This window comes from Sciurus carolinensis, chromosome 19 (assembly GCF_902686445.1).
Source record: "Sciurus carolinensis chromosome 19, mSciCar1.2, whole genome shotgun sequence".
NCBI lineage: Eukaryota > Metazoa > Chordata > Mammalia > Rodentia > Sciuridae > Sciurus > Sciurus carolinensis.
The window spans coordinates 26,502,275-26,525,633 of NC_062231.1; the positions used below are offsets into that span (position 1 = coordinate 26,502,275).

Consider the following 23,359-nt stretch of genomic DNA (forward strand, 5'->3'; position numbering starts at 1 on the left):
ATCAGGAAGCCTCGAGGCAGCGTCCCAATCTCTGTCCGGGACATATTTATTGTGGGTGTGAGTATGTGTGTATTGTGCCTGCACATTTGATGTGTGTAAACATTGTTGGATGTACACCGATCACATCTAATCCAGGTGGGAAATGCACCATTGACCGTCCATCCAACTCCTGTGGTTTTCAGTGTCCATAGTTCAGAGTACAAAAAATATAACTTCAGAGCCTGAGAGCAGGACTCTTGATAGCATATATGTTGAAGAGTCTGCACACTCACAAATGGGCTCCAGCACTTGGTATGTAGCATTTTCAAAAAGTGTTTACCTTTGCTTCAATTGAGGAAACCTAGTAGATAAAATATTAAATTTAAAAATGCAGTGAAGTTTGTTTAGTGGGGGAGTTACCAGACATGACCGTATTATCTGTCTCAGTACCAAGAGGCTGTTAGTTGATTGGAACGGTTCCTGTGTGCCATAGAAATTGATGGCACAGCATCAGTCATGACACACACACAAAATTATGTTTTTATTATTACTGTGATTGGTCAGTGAATACTTCAGTATTGGTTTTTTTTTTTTCCAGTATGGTTTTTAATATCCATTTTGAATGTTGGTAATGGATTATATCGCAGAGTGAAATATGAAAAACCTGGCACTGCGTCTGTAGTGTGGAAAGTGTGTAGGGATTGCTCAAGGCGCCACTTAACACCTGAGCAGGTGGGGCCGCCTGTGTTGGAAATCCAGGTTTTGTCAGGTGGAATGTCGAACCTAAACCACTGAGGTTATGATGACTTGTCATCACTTCATTTGATCCTCCTGCTAATTAAGCCTATCCAGTATCCTGCTGCTGCCGTTTCCTGCTGTTTCTTTCATTTTCGTAATAAAAAAATCCGAAGTCTGTGTGTGGTTTTTTTTTTTTTTCCTTTAAGGGAAGGGATTTTACAAACACATGATGGGTGTGGAGTTTGTCAGGGTCCCATTTCAGGGAGTGAGCTTTTCTATGTTTGTGGCATTCCTTCTTAACTACAGTGGCGATCTTGTTTCATTACAGTGCAGGAGATGGCACCTCAGGTCAGTGTGGGGATTGTCATACTTATTTCCTCTTAATTTTTCTTTTAAGGTTTTTTTCTCTTGGCTTTAAGTTGCAGGAAATGAAGTGAAATTCTTAGGTTCTTAATGTAGTCTGTCAATTTTTTTTTTGGAAAATGGATAATGTATTGGGGAGGGGAACCAAATTCATAGGAGTGTTTCTTCCCTTTCACCAGTTTGAGCAGAACTTTTCTCAGAATAGTCCGTGTTGTTTTACTTTGTGTGTCAAATTGATGATCCAGCTGTTTTTTTTTCTTCCTTTGAAATAAACCGTTTGTTTATCTAATTTTTATTAAAATTCCTAATGTCATCCTTCAATCTGAAGGTGCCGTGTGGTTGCGCTTTACTTTCCATCTTTGCTTTGAACTTCCCCCGCCCCAAGTGCACCATGGGCATATCCGTGGTTTTCATAACAACTGACTTTCCCTTCACCTTCTGCTTTCTGGTTGGCTGCTGCTTCCTGTCCTGCACCAGTGAAACCTGGCTCTTTATTTCTATGTTGTGTAATGTAGTTGTGTGTTTTCCTTAGTCTACATTTGATGGTTTTGATTATAATAAAACTGTGTAAAATTTTATTTGAAATACCAGACAAGTATGAAATTCTGACTAGCACAAAAAATACGCATTCTATTTTTACATTCAGACATTTATTTTGGCAAGAACTCGTTGGAATGCAGGTAGCACAGGTCTTCCTGTGTGGACTTGGTGGCGCTGGAGCAGCATCCTCTGGTCTTGCTCAGTGGGAGTGGTTATCCTGCCTTGGGGTACCTGTGTCTCAGCGTGTTTGTAAGCCTAGGAACAAAAGCTGATTCTTCTTCTGAGTTACAGATTCTGCAGATTATTTTTCTGGATAAGAGTGCTTCCCGCCATCCTTCGCTAAAAGCCCTCTTGAAGCATCCTGTGTGCGGCTCACTACAGCGTTCCCTGGGTGGCATCCGATGGTGGTGACCTGCTCGAGGTCAGGGCTTGTGAGTAGGTCTGCCTTGTTGTCACGTTTGGTTGTGGACATTTTCCAGACATACCTCTTACACAGCCATTGTGCTCAACTCGGGTGTGGAAGAAACGCCGAAGAAAACTGCCCTCCTTTCAGAGGTCTTGTCCTGCAGGAAAAGGAATTGATGTCTTCTTGTCTTCCTCGGATATTCCTAGAGCATGTGGCTGAGAGGTCACTGGCATGTCTCAGGCCTGCCCCTCCTGCAGAATCAGGTGTGAGCATCTGTCTACCGGAGTTTGAGGGCAGCAAGTGTGCCTCATGGCCCCTCGTAGTTCCTCAGGAGCGCAGTACATTTTAGTTGAATTGAATTGTTTCTTTTAGAGCCAATTCAAAGAGCATTTTTTATTTTATTTTTTTTAATGTAGCACTTTGAAAAATGTGGATCAGCTTTAGTTTATTTTTATTGAAATTTTCAACCACATTCAGTATCAAATTTTTTCTTTCCTCTTTTCTTTCGGGGGAAGGGAACGGGACCCAGTGCTTCATGCCTGCTAGGCAAGCACCACTCTGCTGCTGAGCTACATCTGCATGCAGCCTTTTTTCTTTTACTTTCCAGCAGGGTCTCGTGAGTTGCTCAGGCTGACCTCAAACTTGCAGTCCTCCTGCCTGAGCCTCCTGAGCAGCTGGGATTACCTGTGTGCTCCACTGTGCCTGACCTTCCTCTGTTTCTGTCATCCAGGGCTGCGACCCTGAGTAGCAGTGATAGTTCTGACCCAGTGAAGGTTTAGCAGTGCAAACCCTTTAAGTCAGCTGGGACGAGAAAGAATGAAATGCTGCGATATGGTCAGCTCTACTCCCCTTTAGCCATGCGACCTTAAGTGACTTGTCATTTCATCTAGAGCAACCAGTATTAGTGTTGTCAAACTTCCTCCAGTTATCTCCCAGTCCATTTTTAAACAACTGGAAGTAATAGTACACGTGTCATTTCATAATCTGTTTTATACTTACAATAGTATTCAAGTAAGTTCCCTTTATGATGTAGCATCTATTAAGTATGCTTTTAAAATCTCTAATTCTTCATTAGTTATTAACAACTAATTTGGCATTAAAACATAGTTTTGGAATTAAAACATAGTTATGATTCATAGTATATTTTAAAATGACAGGTGTGATCAAATAATGTATTATTTTCATTTTGCTACATAGGAAAGTTTAGTTTTCTTTTAATAACACTGAAATCTAAAATCCTGGTTGTCTTCAGGATAAATCTGAGCTTGTAAGTAAAATGTTAAATCACTTTTTCTCTCTAGTCTAGTTTTGTGTTATTGTTTATGTAGTGCTGGGGACTGACCCGAAGACCTGTGCCTGCTAGCAAGTGCTTGCTCTACCTGTGAACTCAACCCCACCCTATCTAGTAAGCTGCTTTTTAGAGTTGTGGGGAAAAGAAGAAAAAAAATGTTCGTAATGCTGGTTCTCTTTACTTTTAGCTTTGTACTTCACTCTAACTAATACTCTTGGTGCATCTGTTTCTCCATTGCTTTTTGACATACTTTCCCCCTAAATGAAATCTTACTTCATTACCCTGTAGTCAGTAAAGTGAAGGCTGCAGTGGGAAACTGTTCTGTTTCCTCAACTTTAAGTGCAGCTCCTAGCACCGCTTTCTGCTGCCTTGGCTGCCTCCTCTGCCTGTGCTCCTCAGAACCACATAGATGCTTGCTTCTCTTTCCTTTGGTTCTCGCTGTTTCCTGATGGATCGGCCAAAAGGAGGGATCAGGCCGACCCACATGCAGAGGTACCGCATCAATGCTGAATGTGCAAGCGGAGTGGTCTCCTCTGCACACTCTTGAGCCTTCCTGTGGCCGGTGCTGAGGTCAGTGTTGGGGTTTCTTTGAGCAAGGGGGTCTTTCCTTCTTAGAGCTGACCATCTGCACAGTACAGGCTTAAGCAGAATGTGAGGGTGTCCCAAGAGTAGCCACAGGGATCGCAGAACTGGGAGCACCTCCGTGGGTGCGCCTCAGCCTCGGCCCCAGAGGCTTCTGTGTGAGCTGTGGAGGCTTGGGGCCCGCAGACCAGTGTGGAGGGACGGAGCAGGGTCAGAGTCCTTGGGTCCCCCTGGTGTGTTGGGGTGGGTCCTTGCAGGACTGCTCTGGTTCTCCTAGAAGTGGCCTGTTGTGAGGTGGTCAGCCCTGGTCTTCCCTCCATGTGGGCTTGCTCCCCTCAGGCTTTCCTGCCATTGGAGGAGTAGCAGGTGGCTCTGCCAGAAGCTGAGCTGCTGTCCTGCTGTGCTCTTAAGCCCCCTGCTGGGTGAGCTCAGTGAACCTCTTCTCCATAAACTTTCTACCCTCTGGTATCCTGTCATAGCAACAGGAAACCAGCTGAGCCTTGTTGGAGCAGGAGTTGAAGGGGAGAGCCAAAAGATCAAGAAAGGTCGGAGGCTGGGGAGATAGCTCAGTTGGTAGAGTGCTTGCCTTGCAAGCAAGGCCCTGGGTTCAATCCCCAGCACCTCAAATAAAAAAAAAAAAAAAAAAGAAGGGTCGGTCAAATGCAGGAGGGCAGGCAAGACAAAGAACATTTCAGACAACCAGCACAGGAATGTGACCCTTCTGAAGGCTGGCACACTCAGAATGGGAACAGAAATGAAGCCAGAGCCGTGGCCACTTGGAGGTATGTGGACTGTGCCCTGGGAGTGTGGAGCAATGGAACAGTCCTAGCTTTGGAGTGGCTGCTGAGTGAGGTCAGCTCAGCTTGTGGGAGCGAGTCAGGGTAGGCAGAGCCGGCAGCTGGAGGCTGAAGGGCTTAGAAGGCATGGGGACAGGGATCGAGGCCTGAGCCAGGTAGTAAGAGAGCAGGAGACTAGTGGCCAGACTTTTGGGGTAGTGAGACAGATGGGGTGACTGATGGGATGTGGAAGGAGAGATGGAGGTTCTGACTCCACAGTTACTGGGCTGTTGAAGGTGCGTCTGCAGATGACCCTGCAGAGGGCAAGGTGTAGGTCGCCCTGAGGCCTCTCAGGAAATCCAGGTGGCCAGGTACATTTGAATTACAGCTGTACGGAGAACAGTTTGGATAAAAGACAGATCTGAATCTAGTAGCAAAATGTGCAGGTGCTCTGCTTGCCTGGAACAAAATAGCAGTGGAGGTTGTGTTCCAGGCTGGGAAGTTGCCCTGGCGAGGGGGAAGAGGAGGAAAGCCTGTGTGCCCCATGGTGACAGACCCTGGTTGTGGCTGCGTGTGCTGGAGGGAGCCTTGGAGGCTCTTCGTGCTTGGATTGCTGTTTATCCTTGGAGTATGCCTGTAGAGTAGAAGAGGAGCCCATGGGCAACTCTGTGGGCTCGGGGCTTCCTAAGAAATCCCTGTCTCTGCAGTCTGTGTGCTGTGGAGGCCGTCAGAATTCGTAAGGCAGCTGGTCACATAAAAGAAACTCGTTTGGACTTAGACATGCCCACGGGCCTTACTGGGAGTCTGAAGCTTCCCATGGGTGCCCAGGCACTGGAGCAGAGCTGAAGTCTTAGAGAAGTGAGGCCCTGGCTTGCTCTCCACCTCAGGTCTCACGCGCCTCTTTTGGCAAGCCTCTGCCGTTCCTTCTCCCTGCACGTGCAGGCGGCGCAGCCACTCCACAGCTCCAGGTTGACGTGGCCTTACTTTTAGTAGAGATGAGCTCCAGCCCCTGGTTTACAGGAGGGAGACTGTGATTGACCCACATGGGTTGATGCCTTCCTCTGTCCATTTGCCTTGGTAACAGTGGGTGCTGGGACACCCCTAAAGCAGTCCCTACAGCCCCAGGGCCCACTTTGGCAATAAGTGGCACACTTCCTCAGAGAACAGTGTCCACCTCAGGAGGACATGCTGCAGTTCTGAGTCACCTCTGAGTCATGCTGGGAAGGAGTGGTGGTATCTACCGTCACCTGTAGTACTGAAGGCGATTTCCAGGATCTCTTACACTTAGGCATGCAGAGTGCTCATCAGCCACTCTGGGCGACTTTGCTTTTATATAGCAAGTTACTTCTCTGACAAATAGTAAAGCATTAAGTGTTACATTAGCTGCTAATGATCAGCATGTAGAAATTTCAAGAAACAATTGTGTATAATTTCAAGCAAGTTAAACTTCCCTTGAATTGAAATCATTCTTGGTAAGGTGCCTGTTCTGGCATGTCAAGTTGCTCTTTAGTTTTACTGTTTACTTTTAATTAAACCCACAAATTCATCCTGGATGGAAGTGGGTTTATCTCCACAAGAAAAGATTAGTACATGCCAGTTCACTTGCCTCCGCTCAGCGCGGTTTCACGTGGAAAGGATTTACTTAATGGTTCCTTACCTTATCACCAGCGGTTCAGCAGTGCCCGCTGGGGACTGTTGCTCTTCATTAGTCCTCTCTTACAAGAAATGTGCCAATAAATCATAGGATTACAAATGTTCCTACGGACTTAAGACTAAAATAACCCTTGGTAAACCTGTGAATGTTCCCTATAACTAAGTGCATTGAGGAAACTAATAAAAGAATTATATATCTGAAAAGTAAAGTTTTGTGGGGATTTTTTTGTTGTTGTTTTTTCTTTGTTTCATTTTTTATTTGTAATTTTATCCTATTTGTGTGTGTGTGTGTGTGTGTTTCAGATAAACTTTAGTTTTTCAGAATAGCTTTAGAGTTACAGAAAATTGCAGAGTTCCCAGATGTCCCCCACCCAGATTCCCTTGGAAAATGGACTTATGCTGAAACATGATTATTAACTAAGGTGTACTTAGATTTCCTAGTTTTGACCTGATGTCCTTTTTGCAGTTCAGTAGGCCACATTTTGTTTTGTTTTGCTTCATTAGGATCTAGAGCTCAAGTCAGTAATGTCCAGCTTGGTGGTGGTGTTCAGTGTCTGGCAGCTGAAACACTGCTGGAAGGTAAGGCGGTACTCCGAGATGTCCAGTTGCCAGTAGGCCGGCTGGAGCCATATTTACAGAGTGAGCCGGTGGCACTCCCTCACCTCCTTGTTGGATGTCTCTGTACCTCAGAGCTCAGGGGAGGAGGCCACAGGAGCACGGGGTGTGGGTGGCCATTGACTGAGTCAGGTTTTGTAAACGAGAATCTCTTCTGGCTTGGCTTGTCATGGCATCTTATTTGGAGAAGAGTCTTACATTGATTAATGTGGCCTGCATGTGGTTATCGCACTTAGTGCCCTGTGTAGGGGAGCTTTGTCAGAGTCCTGTGAATGGAGTCACAAGAAAGCTTTTTTAAAAACTTGACAGCCTCAAGTACAGTTTCCTTTTCTTCTGCCTATCATGATTAAAACCCAATCCTTGTTATATCATCATTATCTCAACTGAAGCCAGCAGGGAGTTGCTGCCCTAATGTGAGGGTGCGAAGTCCCCTAAACAAACAGAGGATTAATTACAGTCACAGCGTGTTGTGAAGGTGATGAGATTGATCGTGATCATTTGACTTGTCCCATTTCCTGCTCTGCCTACTTTCTTGAATAAATAGAAGCTGGGAAAATAATAAATAGAGCTCTGGAGTATGTTGTTGGCCACCGAGTTGGAAAGGAACCTCCTTGAGGCATGTTTCCAGATGTTAAGTGAGTTATATGATTCTTATTTTAGATGATTTTATCATTGATTATTCTTTTATTGTTTTCAATTTAAACAGCTTTCCAAGAAATCGTTTTAATTTCAGACATACAAATTTTAAGTGTTAAAAGAATTTGACAGATTCAATTTTAATGGATATATATCAGCAAATTTCCGATCTGTGTTTAGATGTTTTCATTTATCGTGATCTTTTAGAAGGTTTAAAAAGAAAATATTAACATTATGTATTTCCATTGTCTTTTCATAGAGCTGTGTGCTTTTGTTAAAGTTGAAATGGTAAATTGGTGTAGTTACTTTGAACAGAGGTCGTGCTGAGGGTGAGGATGATGATATCACCCAAAGAACATAGACATCGGAGACCAGGCTCTGAAGGCACAGATCTAATTTTACTTAGGATTGTACAAGACATAGAGGCACATTATCCAATCAGGTTAAGACACTTGTTAAAACATAACAGGATCAACACATCGGTAGGCTATCTGTCATACTAATGTAAACAGACCAAGTATCCCAAGTGATTCTGTCCAGCAGCAAGTCTAAGACAGGACTGTGGGAAGGGCAAGCTCCAGCTCACAGCATGAGGTGAGGCAGTGCCAGCGAACTCACAGCCCAGCTCGCGGTGGTGCCTGTTGAGCGAAGCTTTCCTTCAGCTCTTAGCTCAGCCTCAGTAACTGCAAAGGCCTACAATCCATGGCAGGTCTTTACCATTTCCTCAGTTTCCCCATCCAGACTGCTGGATTTATTTAAACCATGTGTCAGCAACTGCTGTCAAATAAGCTTGAGGAATGTTCCTTACAAATTAGTACTTTCATGAACAGATGTGTTTTTCATTTTGTCCTTGTCTTACCTCCTTTGCCTGGAGAGTTTCATAATATTCTGAACTATAATTTCGAATACACTATTATCTTCCAAACTTTCTATTGTTACTTTCTTATCGAGGTGTGCCTAACCACAGGAAGCACGTGAAACAATCATCTTGGGGTGGTCTACCACTAAGCTACACCTTTACCCTGTTTTTTTATTCTGAGGGAGGGCCTCACTAAGTTGCTGAGGCTGGCTTTGAACTTGTGATCCTCCTACCTCAGCCTCCCCAGTCCCTGGGATTACAAGGGTGCACTGCACACCCAGCAGTAGACCTTCTGTTTATTTTTAAGACTGAAATTAAGCTTCACCGATACCAGTATGAGACAAAAAGCTTGTTTAGGACGTAGGTACTGTACGTTTTTTGGTGATGAGAGTTGATCAGGAGAAACTTCAAGGCCATGACTTCATGGACCAACTGTCTATTTCCAAAGAGAAGTGTGTACATTTTTCTCAAAGCCAGAAATATGACAAGGGGTGGGGTTGCCTCTCCTAGGAAATTAGAGCTGGCTTCCGGGACTCCCAGCAGTCTCTGACAGTTATTAAAGCTGAGGACAGCTCAGAGCTGGAGCTTGATACTCTGGCGAGGGACCGAGTTCCTTTGCTGCTCTCCTTGCCGCTCTCTGGTGTACCTTCTGATTGCCTCAAGAAGGAAAGGAAGCCTGGTCACTGAAAGCTGAGCTTTGCCACAATGCGAGTACACCAGCTTGGCTTCACCTGATCATTGCAGTGGGAATTCTTGTGTTTTTTCATTATAAGTTAATTTAAAACACTAAAGAACAAAAGCTAACTATCATTCTGAGAAGAAAAAATAAGAATTGAACTTGAACTGTCATGTATAGGGTAGGGTACTGTAAAGGTTTGATCCTATAAGGCATGATTTCCTGATTTCATTGTTAGTGATCCAAGGAAAAAGGGCCAAAGAAGTCAGGACTATGGATGTCCTAGGACTCAGAGTTCTTCATCTCCTACCCTAGTACCTGGCCAGGTGCCTGACTCTTACTAGTGATGCTCAGTAAATGCCCACAGCATCGAAAAGTTTACCCTCTCCTTGCACAAAGCAGACCTGTCTGTTGTAGGACCTTCAGTGCATGCCCAGGGACATGCACTTCATACACGGATGCCGTGTATCCAGATGAGTGACGGAGGAAACAGCTTTTTGGTGGTGCTTGTTTACCTGTCATGAGGAGGTCAGAATGGACTGGTGCATGGTATAAGAGAGGATGGGGGTGTTGGTGTGGTCTCACGGGTGGACATTCAGGTTCATCAGATGCTCCCTACTCTTGTTAAACTGTGTCAGCACAGAGTGTGGTGTTGGGGCTTACAGCAGTTTCCCCGAGGAGTCCAGCTCTGGAATTGGCCCTCTTGGGACCTCAGGTAAGTGCTGCTACTGTGTCCGGAGTCAGGAACAGAACTCAGTGGAGAGGAAGGAGGCTGTGCACCCTCAGCTCCAACGTGTTTCCCACACCTGTGTCCTCTCCAAATCACGTGCCCGAGTAGGAGACAGATGGAGTGACGTGCGATGTGACTGAGGGGCAGCACGTGTAGCCGTTGATGTAACCATTTTCTGTAGGTAGATGCCTGGGATGATGGCGTTTCCCAGACCAGACCACGTGCATCTGATCACACCATTTGAATATCTGCTCTTTATGCCTCACTTGTGTAAGTGAGTTCAGCGTATGAGTGAATTCAAAATGTACCCAGCACCTGCCCTGGTGGGCCCTGCACATCAGTTTCCCTGACACAGACTTGACCTTCAAGTCAGGTAATAATCCAAAATTACCAATCCAGAGCTTCTCATTGTTTGGGGAACCATTTTACTATGCATACAAATTCACATAGCAGGAAAAGAGCCCCTATTATTAAGAATCTATATATCCAGCGCTCGACTGCACCTGTAGGATTGTGGCTTGCCTGCCCTATGCTTAGGTGACCTGTGTGTGATCGTGTGGTGTGCTTCACCTGCCAGGGTGACGTGGAGAACAGTCTCTTCTGGTGGGCTTCCTCCCTGCCACCTCCTTGCTCTGATCCTGGGACAGCTACATACCCAGAGTTGTTTGGGGATGTCATTTTTTTATTTCTTACTAGAACCCCAAGATACTTCCTCTAAGCAAAGGATAAAGCACCTCATGTGGAGTGTACCCATGTGCCACTCCTGGAAAGCTTGGCAGCCAGTTTAGGCTTTACTCCTGTCCTTAGCGTATCCTAATGCCTAAGGAAAATAAACATTAGTTCTTACAGGAAGAAACTGACTTCACTTTCAGCTCCATGTTTGCGACTACAGCCGTCAGCATATGTCTGCCACACACAGCTGTGAGGCTGCACGGAGGCTCCGCATGCTGACCTGATCCAGAGGGGCTGTCAGCACAGGGTCTCTGTGCTGTCAAACTCTGGTCTGATGGTGACTTCCGAATGTGAGTGCTGCCCCTCCTTGCAGTTCAGCTTTGCTTTCTCCACTCTCCAGTCTTCCCATGGCAAGGCCTAGGTGCACCTTTCTTTTTTCTTTTCTTTTCTTTTTTTTTTTGTGGTGCAGGGGATTGAACCCAGGGCCTTGTGCATGCGAGGCACGCACTTTACCAGCTGAGCTGTATCCCCAGCCCCACACCTTTCTTTTTTTTTTTTTTTAGAACACTCTAACCTTGTTCCAGGTTTGCAGGGAGAAGTGTCTCGCTAGTCTTTAAACAAAGCCACCCAGATCCTCCTGTCACCAGCACAGGTCATTGTGCCACATCCTACTAGTGGACTTGGCAGAGGTCACTTGCCAGGTTAGAGGGGCTGTCTTCAATGCATGCAGTGTACGTTTTGTCAGGTACCAGCTTCCTTTCCTGCCTCTTGGGGTCTCGTTAGCCTAAGCGGTGGTGATGGTGGTTGGTGAATTGAGAATGCTTTCACCTTGAGTGTCTTCTGTCAGTCCATTTATTCAACAAAGAGTTAAGTGTCTCTACTGTGTGCAAGGTTCTGGGTTTAAGTTCCAGGCCTGCAGTGTAAACAAAAACCAGATTTGACCCTGCCCTCATAGAACTCAGGGTCCCTTGGGGAGGGAGATTTTGGTCTGAAAATTACAGACAAAAAGTAAAATAAAGCTATGGAAAGTACAACAGAAAAGACTGCCTGAGAGCATGTGATGGCTGACCTAGTCTGATGGTGGACAGCAGGAGGGAGTCTGTCTGGGAGGCTTCCCTGGGGAAATCAGTGCTTCGAGGACTTGAGCACACGCTGGAGTTAGCTAGAAAGGGGTAATGGACTTCAGGAAGATGCAGTAGATCTCCTGTATGCAAAGGCCCTGTGGCAGGAGGGAAGTGTGTGTGTGTTCAAGGAATCAAAAGAAGGCCAGGGGAACTAAACAAGGAAGGGTACATGTGTGCGAGAAGAGGACAAGGTGAGGCTGGCAGTTTAGGCCAGGCTCAGACTGCACAGTGCCTTCTCAGTCATGTCAGGAATTGTTACCCTTACTCTAAGAGCAGTGGGGAGCCAGGGAAGGATTTTGAATGGATGCTGGGAGAAGGTCAAGGGGCTGTAGTGGGCAGGGTTTTGAGGCCAGCTTCAAGGCTGGTAGTAGTACCTGTGCTGGATGAGAGTTGCCTGCTAGGGAAGTAGGATTTAGGAACTAAATCGAATTTAGGGGGATAAAGGTGATGCCTAGGTTTGTGGCTGGCATAGCTGAATGATTCGTGAAAAATAATTTTGGAAAAAGAAGTCTCAGGGTGTTGGCTTGGGCTAAAGAAATACTTCTGTCCACAGAACTTTACCTCTTCAGTTCGTAATTCTAAGTAGTGACTGATCTTTGTCTCTTGACTATTTAAAAGAACTATTGGGCTCCATTATCTATTCAGGGTTAGCCTTTAGTAGGCTATTTTTATATGTTTATAGAATGTCCCTATTTTCTTAAAATATATCCTTACAAACAAGAATAAAATGCAGTATACCAATGTATGTGTATATATTCCTGCAGATTAAAGAATATTAAACTGAACACACACATTCCAAGCACCAATCCTAAGAAACAGAATATTACCAGTTTCCCAGAGGCTCCCTGCAAGACCACTCCTCCATGTGTCCTCTCCCTACCTCTGGTAATCACAACCGAAAGTTGTGTGGGTTGATGATGTGCTTTTCCTATTTCTTGGCAATTTACTTATTGTCTCCCAGATTTACCTTTTGGTTTCACTTGTTTTTCAATATTAGACAAATTAAATCATGTTGTGTGTGTTCTGTGAACTTGCTTCTTGCCGTTAGTTTTTAAAAATTTATTCATGACTGTGCACAGAGTTGTGCTTGGCTCTCCTGCTTGCCTGCTGTGTGCCTTACTGTGAAGTGAGTGTGCTGCAGTTTGTTGTTCTATAAGTTGAACTGTTGATGCTGGCTTCCAGTTTGCCTTACCAGGAACAGGCTGCTCAGAGCCTCGCTACACATGTTCATGGTGAACTGAGGCAGCTTTTAGGGTGAGCCCTGTACCTGGCAATGGAGGTGCTGGGATTTGGTGAAATTATAGAGTGGACTCTCTGGGTAACAGCCATTGGTTTTCCAAAATGGTTGCACCACCTTATTCCAGCCCTCCCCTCAGGCAGTGTAGGAGAACTTCTCTGATTCTGCTTCTAGGTCAACACATATATTGTTCCGCTTTTAAGATCTGATGATCTGAAGGGGTATGAAATAGTTTCTCTTGTAATTTTAATTTGTATTTTCCCAACTATTAATGATGCTGAGCATCTTTTCATGTATTTTTGAGCCGTTGGTATTTCTTCTGTGAACCATACTGTACATTTTTCAATAAAGCCATCTTTCTTCTTGATTTGTAGAATTCTTTAATATTCTGGATATTTGTCCTTTATTGGTTAAATATGTTGCACACATTTCCTCCCACTTTGTAGTGATCTTTCAGTCTTATTGCAGTGTTCTCATAAACAGAAGTTTTTGATTTTAGTGTTGTAGAATTTATCACTGTCTTCTGTCCTGACGGTGCTTTTGTTTCTTGTTAAAGTCTGTATGATGTGGAAGTCATAAAGATATTCTGCTGTAGTATCTTCTAAAATTTTTATTCTTTTGCAATTAGCATGTAAGTTCTTAGTCCACCTGGAATTGATTTTTTCTATGTTAGGAGATAAGGGGTCTAGTTTCATTGTTTCCCCATATGGATAACTGTATCCCCGCTTCAGGTATTAAATAGTCTGGTCTTTCCTGGTACACTGTCATAAATCAGGTTTACGAGCGTGAGGGTCTGTTTCTAGGTTGTCTGTTCAGTTCCCCTGATATACTTGTCTATCACGTGCCAATACCATGCTGCCTTAATTACTGTAGCTTTCTACCTTAGAATCAGCTTTTCAAGTTCCATGAGAAGCATCTTGATTAGAAATGCTTTGGATCTATTAATCAGTTTGGGGAGACTAAAATGTTTAGTCTCTCTTTCTAAAACCAACTCTTAAGTTTTATTTAATATTTTTCAATAAAATATGGTGATTTTTCCATAAAAGACTTACTCATATTTCATTAGATTTATTGCTTTATATTTTGATTGCTCTTGTAAATGGGAACTTCTTTTTTTAAAAGTTACTTTCAAACAGCCCATTTAAAACACATAGAAATGCAGTTTACTTTTTACACTGAGTTTTGTACCCAGCTGCCTCACCAGATCTACTTTAGCTCTTGCGTGTAGTTCCTCTTCAGTTTTCTCACAGACAGTAGTGTTGCACATAGTGACGCTGCCATTTCTTTTCCACCCTTCGTACCCTTTTGTTCTCTCCTTGTTCGTCGTCTTCACCTCACTGCTCTGTTCCAGCCCTCTAGTCCAGTGCTGGCTAGATATGCTGGTAATGTGTTTCCCCGTATTCATCTTTAAGGAAATGCTTCTGACAGTTAATCATTAAATATCATGATTACTGCAGGCTTTTATAGATAGTCTTTATCAGGTTAAATTTTAAAAGGTTCATGTTACTTTTAGTTTGCAGAGTTTTTGTTCCCATATGGTTATTGGATTTTATTGCATATTTTTTCTCATTTTTTTTAGGTGATCTTTAGACAGTTTCCCCTTGATCCTGTTAATGTAGTGAATGGTGCTGATAAAGTTCCTAGCTGAACAGGCCTTGCTTTCCTGGGATAAACCATCATGACTATAAGACCATGGTTCTGGGCCTGGCTTGCTGTGTGTGTGCATGCTCCTTAGGGGAGGAGGGAGGCTGGCCCACAGTTCACCATTCTTCCTCTATTTCTGGGTTTGTTATCAAGGTTATGTCAGCCTGATAAAATGATTTTGGAGCATTGCTTTTTCTGATTTTGTAATTAGTTTATGCAAGATGAAAATTATTTGCTCCTTGCATCTTTGCAACCAAAAAAAAATACTTTGTGGGGAGATTTTTAACTATTGGTTAAAGTTTTCTACTTGTTACGGAAATGTTCTAGTTCTCTTGGAGTTGGTTTTCATAGGTTCTGTTTTTCTAGAAATTTGTCCATTTCATCAAAATGTTCCAGCTTTCTGATAAAAATTGTTTTTATTTTCTCTGATCTGTTTTCTTTTTCTTAGCATATGTATTTATAATATTTTATATTTGTAGTGTTGGTACTTCCCTGTTTCATTTGTACTTAAGTTAATTTTACAAGACAGCAGGTGTGTTTGCTTAGTTATCAATACTTCGGCTCTCTCGATCCTTCCTCCTGACTTTCTTCTGTTTTATTACTCTTTGCTTTTGTCTGTGTCACTGTGGTCCACCTGTGTTTTGGGGTCTGTTGTACCTTTCCCCCCAGACACGTAGAAGCTTGTCACACTGGCGTGGAGCCTGCCTTCACTGAAGACAGCATTCCCTCCGGGGTCTGCGTGGTGTGCCTCTCCAGGTGCTGTGTGTACTGACTCTTCCTAACTCTTCCATTCCAGATGTTTCCTTACTTGTGAAATGTTGACAACTGTGTTTCTCCTTTCCAAGTAGATGGATTTTATACTCATATTTTTGTTATTGATTTCTAACTTATTTCTGTCAAAGAATTGTACTACTTTAAAACTGAGATGAATTTTATTTCTAGCTTGTAGTCAGTTTTCATAAATTTTTAATTTTATCTTGAAGATAATACTCACCTTCTAATGGTTAGCTGCTGTGTTGTGTACCTCTGAACTCAGGTGAAACTCATCAGCTGGGTGTTTGAGTCTGTGTCCTTACTGGTTTTCTGCTTCATATGTCCGTGTTGGATTGAAGGAGATATGGCGATCTCCTGTGGTATTGACCGCCACGTCGGTTTCCTCCTGGAGACCTGGCAGCTTGTACTGTCTGTGTTGAGGCGTGTTACTTGGTGCTAACAGTTTGATTGTGGTGTCTCCTGGTGAACTAGACATTTTACCATGTAGTGGTCTTTTTTATCACTGATAATGCCTTGGCCATATAGTCTGTATTGATTGATGTTAACTTGGCCATCCCAGCTTTCTTTTGATTAGTATTTGCCTGGTATATCTTCTTTTTTGTTCTTGGAAGATTTAATTTTTTTGAACATTGCTTTAGTGAACTTCTGATGAAGTTTTCCAATAAATTCAAATATAATTATAAAACCTTATTTTCTTAACAGGTGAAAAACATATGTCAAGCATATGATACAAGTCTGGGGTAAATCGGTAATTTGGAAATCAGTCGGGACTTCTGATGTTTTGGAGTGGTTCTGTTGTCCCACAGGTTATCATATTTGGGCTCTCTGCCTTTGGTTTGACCAGGTGCTTTCGATTCTTCCTGCATGGTCTTTCACTTAACTACATAAACCCTCCTGTGGTCTCCCTGTCTCCTTTTCTTCAGGCCTGTGTTTCTTCCTTTCCTGCCTGAGCTTCCTCTCTGCTCCCCTGCCACCCACCCTTTCCCTGCCTTGTTGCCCACACAAATGCCCGACTCACATTCTCGATGGCATTTTGACGTGACTGGCTTGTTGAGTTCCTGCGATTCCCTCGTGCATGGATGACAGCCTGAATGCCTAGACCCCTGCATCCTCCTCCCCATCTTGTGAGCTCTGTCCCTCGCTCCTGGTGACCTGGCACCCTCTCCCCTGCTAAGTAGGTGCCCTCGCCTCTCCCAAACTGGTCCTACAGGGCAGCTTTTCATTGCCTTTGCGCTGTCCATCTTCTGCACCTGACGTGAGGTGTCTCAGCCTTTCCCGATGACTCACACAGTCATCTCCACCATAAGACCCGAGGCTCACACTGGCGTCATGTCCCTTGTTACGGTCATGTTTGCAGTGCGCCGACCACAGAACTGAGAGTCTGGCACAGTCTTCTCTTCCGTAAACTTCTGTTTACTTCTCTCTGCAAACACCCCACTGCGATTGCTTAGCCCTGGCTTACCCCTGTGCCTGGAAACTCACTGTTGAGTGAGAGCCCTCCCACTCTGAAGTAGCAGAGATTGTTGAAAAGTTTTCCTTTTAAGTTGGACTGACATTGGCTTCTTTCATATTAGTTTCATTTCTGGATCCATGCAGAACAAGCTGCTTCTGTTCAAATGTCTGTGTCTGAACTCTCTGGAGGGCCCTCCCTCCTGAGTCTCCCAGGTCAGCATCTTGTACCTTAAGTTATCCCTATAGGCCCTAGGTTCCCAGCCATTCACGCATACTGGTCTCACTTTTAGCGAACTCCTGCCCTTTTAAAAGTACCCTCCTGGTAAATGCAACACTCCAGGTCTGGCTGAAGTAGGGAGGAGCAGTTGCTTTATCTGGGGGAGCATTATTTGGTCAGTGTCTCCTTACCGTTGGAGCCTTAAGGTACTGCTTGAAATTGGCCAAAACTTAGCATCTGTGTTCTAGACATTCTCTTCATCTGTGCCAGCTCTTGGCTTCTGTCCATGCTTGGGTCCACCTTGCTGGATTTGGGGTATCCAGTCCACTGGTTATAATCTTTTTGGTGTGGGTTATTTTCTGCTTTTTACCTTTGTGACAGTCTTTGTAAGCTTGCCCCTGAAGTCCCTTAGTAATCATTTTTGAAGCCAAGTTCTGTATGCCAGGCACCAACACCAGACACCAGGGAATTGAAGGTCCCCTGGCCTTAAGGAATTAGAATGAGTATTTTGTGTTTCATCTAAGACGGTGAATGGAATGTCGAATGAGGAAGGCTGGGACGGGAACTTTGCACCCCTCCACCAGGCACCTTCCGTCAGGTTGAACTGCTTCTCGCCTGTGCCCAGTCAGGAGACCACAGGAATGCCCTGTGCCTGTGAAGACCCAGACCCAGTCTGCACAGAGCTCCTGGCTCAGTGAGTGCAAGGGGGTGTCGGTTCTGAGACGCACAGCAGCTCCTGGGGCTCGCCGCGGCACCTCTCATCTGCCTGCGCCTCAGAGGTCTTTAGTTCACAGACCGTAGCCTCTTCACTGTCCTTTTCCTTTCTGCAGGTCGAGCAGGGCACATTTGCTTCTTTCCTCCTCCTGCGTAGGATCGGAGGCCAGGTGCATTGTTCCAGTTCCTTCCCAGTTGCTTGTTCTGTGACCAGCAAAACGCCCTCACCTCCAGAATCAACGTATACCACAACTCTGCCTTCCGCAGCAGTAGCCGGAGTCTTACCATGCTTCCTGGGTCTCTCTTTACCTGTCTTCACCTTCCTTAGTTTATTGAATGAACTGAGAGCCCTTGGTCAGAATGACAGAGAAGCAGCCGTCGCCCTGGAATTTCTGAGATGTGACCTGGCCTAAGCCAGGCCCTGGTCATTGTCCCGTCTTTAGCCATGGTCCATGAAGCCAGCTTCTGGGAAGTGGAGGTCAGGCTGTCTCTAGCGAGGCCATAGGCGGTGGAGTGTGCTCTGGTGCCTTTGGCAACTTCACATTTCTTCCCTGTCTCCGTGTCCCTGAACAAGCCATTTAAGCTCTCTGGCTTCAGCTCTCCATAAAATTGGTAGAATCAGAGGAATTAGATAACCTAACACACAGTATGTTTAGCAGGTGTTCATGTGGAGCAGTGGTCAGTAAATGCTTGCTAAGAAAAAGCCCGGCGGACGCAATGCTGGTTTGACAGAAGCATCGGCTGAATCAGGCGTTCCGTCCTGAGTCATAACAACTAGTATTTACGGACAGCTTGCTGCATTTTGGGCAGCGTGCTTAGTACCTCATGTGCTTTCTTCATCTCATAGGCTGCATGTGAATTTGGGTTATGAACCCGGTTTACTACAGCCCCAGGTTACTCATGGAAATTGAGGCCAAGAGATGAATTAATCCTGGCCTGTTTGACTTCAGAACCTGAATTCTTTATCACTGTGCTGTGGTCAGTCAGTCCTCTGGCATCTTCTAGAGTCTTCTAAAACACATGGCCCCTGATAAACACTACGTGATCTGTGGGCAGAGAATCAGCGTGATGTTTCTTCCTGAGCACTCAGGGTGGTTGGGAAGATGATGACGTACGCAGAGGGCAGTTAGAGGCCCTCTGCGTGAACCCCGGCCCCACTGCAAGACAGTGATTTGGAGGAGGGATGCAGGCTGGTGTGCAAGGCTTGCTGGAGTAGGGTTTGAACATGCTCTGAGGTAGGTGGGGCCTGAGCAGAGGCAGAAGCGGGTGGAGATGGAGCAGGTGGGGACGTGACCTGAGGCAATCCCGAAGTGCTGGGAGGCTGAGGATGTAGCTCAGTGGTACGGCGGACTCGCCTAGTATGCTCAAAGCCCTGGTTCAGTCCTCAGTACTGCAAAACCAAACCCAACCAAAGACAAACGGTTGTGCTGGGTGTGGGAGCAGGCGCACGCTGCTTGGCAGGCTGCTGAGGGTATCGAATGTGTTAGGGAATGAGGGAGATGGGACCGAGTCTGCGTGTAGAAGTTGCAAGCCAGTAACCCTGGGTCACATTTGGCTCTCAACTTTTAAATGCTTTAGATTGGTTGTCAACACTTAAAAATTGGAAGATTTTTATGTAAGTCTGGATTTACAGCTGCCCTAGAAATAAGGGAGGTTCTGGCAGTTGCGGGGCCCACATCCTCACATGGTAACACTTGGCAGAGCCGGGGCCAGCTGTCTCCATTATGCAGGATGAGTGCTCTCCCACCTGCCCACTAGACTCCATCTGTCTGGCCTCTGCGGGCCGCAGTCAGTGGCCTTGGCCCAATGGATGGGAGCCCTGGTACTGAATCAGAAGTGCCTGTACTTTTCTTCCTGCCAGACTGCAAGCCCTGTGCAAGCAGGAGCCACGTTCCTGTTGTGCATTGCTGGCTGGTGAGGGCTTAGCAGCATGCCCAGCAAATGGGGCAGTCTGTGAATGTGGCACCTGTGTGGCCGCAGACTGCATTGTAGTGGAGTGAATTTTGGAAGCTGCAGCAGGCCCCAGAATGCTTAGGGGAAGCACACTGAGGTGCACACGTCAGCTGCTGGCTCACTCCGAGCTGCAGCAGTGAATAGGCGGCTCGACACAGAACAACCTGTCTGTGTTTTCACCGAACAAACTGCAGCTCGGGGGTTGCTGTGTTCCCAGCCCCCATTGTGCACTGATGGCAGCCATGGTACGGCTCTGCTCTTCTTTGGACACACACTGAACAATAGGAGTCGAAAATGCAGAAGAAAGGCTTATGGTGCCTGCTTATGTGCCTCACATGGCACGACTACAGCACGACAAGGATCACAGCCAGCGCTCCAGGCCTGTGTGTTCTAGCAAGCCCGTGAGGCCTAGCGAGGTGCCTTTGCCTAGGGACGTGCTCTTCCTTTCTGACTGCCCATGGCCGCTCTCGGCTGCGTTTGCCTGTGTTCTTGTTTTGTTTATTTATTTATTCTCCTTTCTTCTGCACTTGGTATTCCTCCAGGCTCTGTCTGAATGTGCCTTGCCGTTGGGAGCACTCGGCGAGAAGAAAGTCAGGCTGCCTGTCCCTCGGGCACAGGCTGTGGAACATCAGAGCCCAGCAGAGGCAGCTCCTCCTGCGGCAGGATCAGCGATTTGTGTAGCGTTTCCCTGTCAGCTTATCTCTGCTGATTTCTTGTGTTTCAAGCAAGGCAACAAGGGACTGTGTTGCTACTGCCACTTTTTTTCAGCAGGTGGGGTCTGCAGCTGTGATCAGAGCCAAGCTCTCTGCTCCCTCCTATAGCATCACCGCTTTTTAGTTAACTGCACCGTCCTGTGGGGCTAGATTTGTCTCTGTGGACTGAGGAGGCTCCAAGAAAACACTCCCAGATTCCATGCACAAGGTTTAAAAGAAGCAAAGCACTTCCATCTCTTGTCCCATGCAGGATGCGTGTGGTACCATCATTTGAGTCAAACCGTAATTGGGCTTTGGCATCCAGTTCCCGCAGAAGCACGGGGGGCTCAGCAGCCAACAGGTTTGGTTCTGACAACCATCTGACGGCGGAGGCTCAAGTTGTACTGGATATTCCTATATTTAGTAAAATAATATCTCTGAGCCACTTTTTCATTCTTATTTTTAGTAGTTGGTAATTTTTGTAGATAGTAATTTGGGTCTGATTGGGACATGATGGCAGCTCTTCAGTTCTAATTATAGAAGAGCTTTTGCCTAAGTCTTGAGGATGGAGTGAATGTGGAGTTTTAAAGAGATGCCCAGCCAACTAGTAGCGACCTAGTCCTTGAGGATCACGGTCACTCGGTAAAATGTGGGATGGACAAGTCACAGTTCCCAGCCTGATAAAACTCGGAGTCTTAATTTGCATAAATGTCTTGTCAAGGACTGGGTTCCACAACCCAGGACAGATTCTACATTGGCTCTCCTGGCAAGCGTCCATTTGGTCAACTCTCATGTAGTAGGTATGCTCATTACTTACCCTTCTGAGTGGCATGGGGACTCTGCACATTGGAAGCTGGGACCAGGCAAATGTTGGAGCATCCTGGAATATGGAGAGCTGTACCTGCTTACATGAGAGAATCCCACAGGCTGGTGCACATGAAAGCACTTGGAAACCCGCAGATCTGACGTCATCACACGATGGAGATGCCTGGACACAGCTTTCTGTTGGGTTTCTCCTGATCTCAGATTGAGTAGACATTGCCAGTGTGGCTCACTGAGCTCCAAAGGAGACTGTCTCAAGTGCCCCCGACAAGCCTGGATGTGCCAAATCTTTACTCCTTGACTTCATGGTGGCAGAATGTGGTTCCTGCCTGTGGCATCTCTGAGGATCATTTTCTGAGAAAAGCTAGTTGTTGAACGTCACAGCCTGAGCCTTCAAGTCATTTTATTTAGTTTATAATATAAAATAGCAAACTTCTGGCAGATTTTTTTTCTTGTCTTTTGCTAAACCTCTGGATCTTCCTATAAGAAGGAAGAGGAGGGCTGGGGAGATAGCTCAGTTGGTAGAGTGCTTGCCTTGCAAGCACAAAGTCCTGGGTTCGATCCCCAGCACCGCCAAAAAAAAAAAGGAAGAGGACCCGTTGCCACTTGCCATGTGTGTGGGACCGTGCAGGCTGAAGGTCAGGCTCAGGCATTGATGGTGGAGTATGGACTTGGGAGATGGGTCCTGGAGTTTGGAGTTGGCCCAGAGCATTGGACAAGGTAGCTGTCCACATGTGCGTGACCTGGAGAGACTAGAGGTAGCCAAATAGGAAGAACTGAGCAGGGGCGGATGCATCTGCTGCACACAGGCAGGAGGAAATGGGGTGACTGGAAGCAGAGTTAGGCTGGGTCCCACAGGTCAGGGTACTCTCCTGTCACCTTTCAGCGAGGCCTTCCCAAGCATGCATAGGCACATCCTCTGTCCCAAGTGCCCCTGACCACTTTTTCAACTCTTTTTTTCTGTAGCACTTACACTGTTTAGCTCACTCTGTTTTACTTGGTGTGTGTTCTTTTTTTTACATGAGAGTGTCAACTGCATGCGCACAGGATTCTTGTCTGATGTGTCCAGCACCTGAGCACGCAGCACTTTTCATAACTAATGAGCGAATGAGTGAGGTCCTGGCCTCAGGAGTGGTCCCCGTGCAAGTTGGAGGTTTTGCACAACAACCCGCAGAAACCCAGGGTGGCAGGGTCTGGACTGTGAGGCAGGTTCTGAGCCTGGGCCTCAAGGTCAGTTTGGCCTGCTAGCAGCAGCCAGTGAATGCGCTGAGCCAAGGAACCGCCAGAGTGGGGCACCTTGTGTTTTTTTGTTGTTGTTTGTTTCTTAACCCAGAGGCTCAGTGAGTGAAATTGAGGTGGAGGTGCCGCTTCTGCTCTGGGTGGGAGGGGCTTGCCAGCTGCCCGTCACAGAGGCCATGAAGTCGTGACAAATGCTCCACCTCCATAGATAACTTGAGCGGATGCCCACCACTCACCTTTTCAGGTGTTCGATTACATACTAGAGTCCACAGTATTGAGAAAAAAGCGTATGGTGGCAGTAGTGACTTGATCGCGGTCCCAACTCTCTGGAGTAGCACTTCTCACACATTGTTGTGCGGATGAGCTACCTGGGAGCTTGTGTTTCTGGTTTGGAGGTCTGGGATGGGGCCTGAGAGTCTGTGTTTCTGGTACGTTCTGGGTGCTGCTGCCTCTGGTCCAGGGATTTTACTCTGTGTGGCAAGGCTTTATCAAGTAGGGAGATAAATTCATTCACTGAAATCAGTTGCCCCTGGTGAAATATTTCACAGCCCTCATTGGATAGGCGAGGGCTGCCTGCCCTGGCCTGAAGTAGTTCTGCTGCAAGCTTAGCAAGCACGTGGAGTCTCCCGCTCCAGTTGTGGCTGTCCATAGAGGAGTCCCTGTAAGAACTGTGCTCAAGCCTGGCTTCCTACTAGTGCTTCCTGAGGCCATCACTGACTGTTGTGATCCTTGCACACGTACAGGCCTCTTCCCCCGGAGAGAGGCGGTGGTGCATGGGAGGGTATGGTGTGTAAGTTCAGAGCCCCAGATGAGGCCAGGCCCCCATACATCCGGATCAGGGCAGAAACCTGGGGCACATGCAGTTGTTATGGTGACTTTTCCTGGAAGACCTAATGGAAGATACAAAGATAGGAAGCTGTGGACGTTTTGGAATGTGTGTCCTGATGGTCAGGATCTCTTATAACCAGTCATCTT

At 46.0% G+C, this 23,359-nt stretch overlaps 1 protein-coding gene across 4 annotated transcripts in view; it reads left to right on the plus strand.

The window, feature by feature from the left end:
• Shq1 (SHQ1, H/ACA ribonucleoprotein assembly factor) overlaps window positions 1-23,359 on the plus strand; it is an 83,068-nt gene that overhangs the window by 48,147 nt on the left and 11,562 nt on the right. The gene's annotated exons all lie outside the window — the stretch shown is intronic.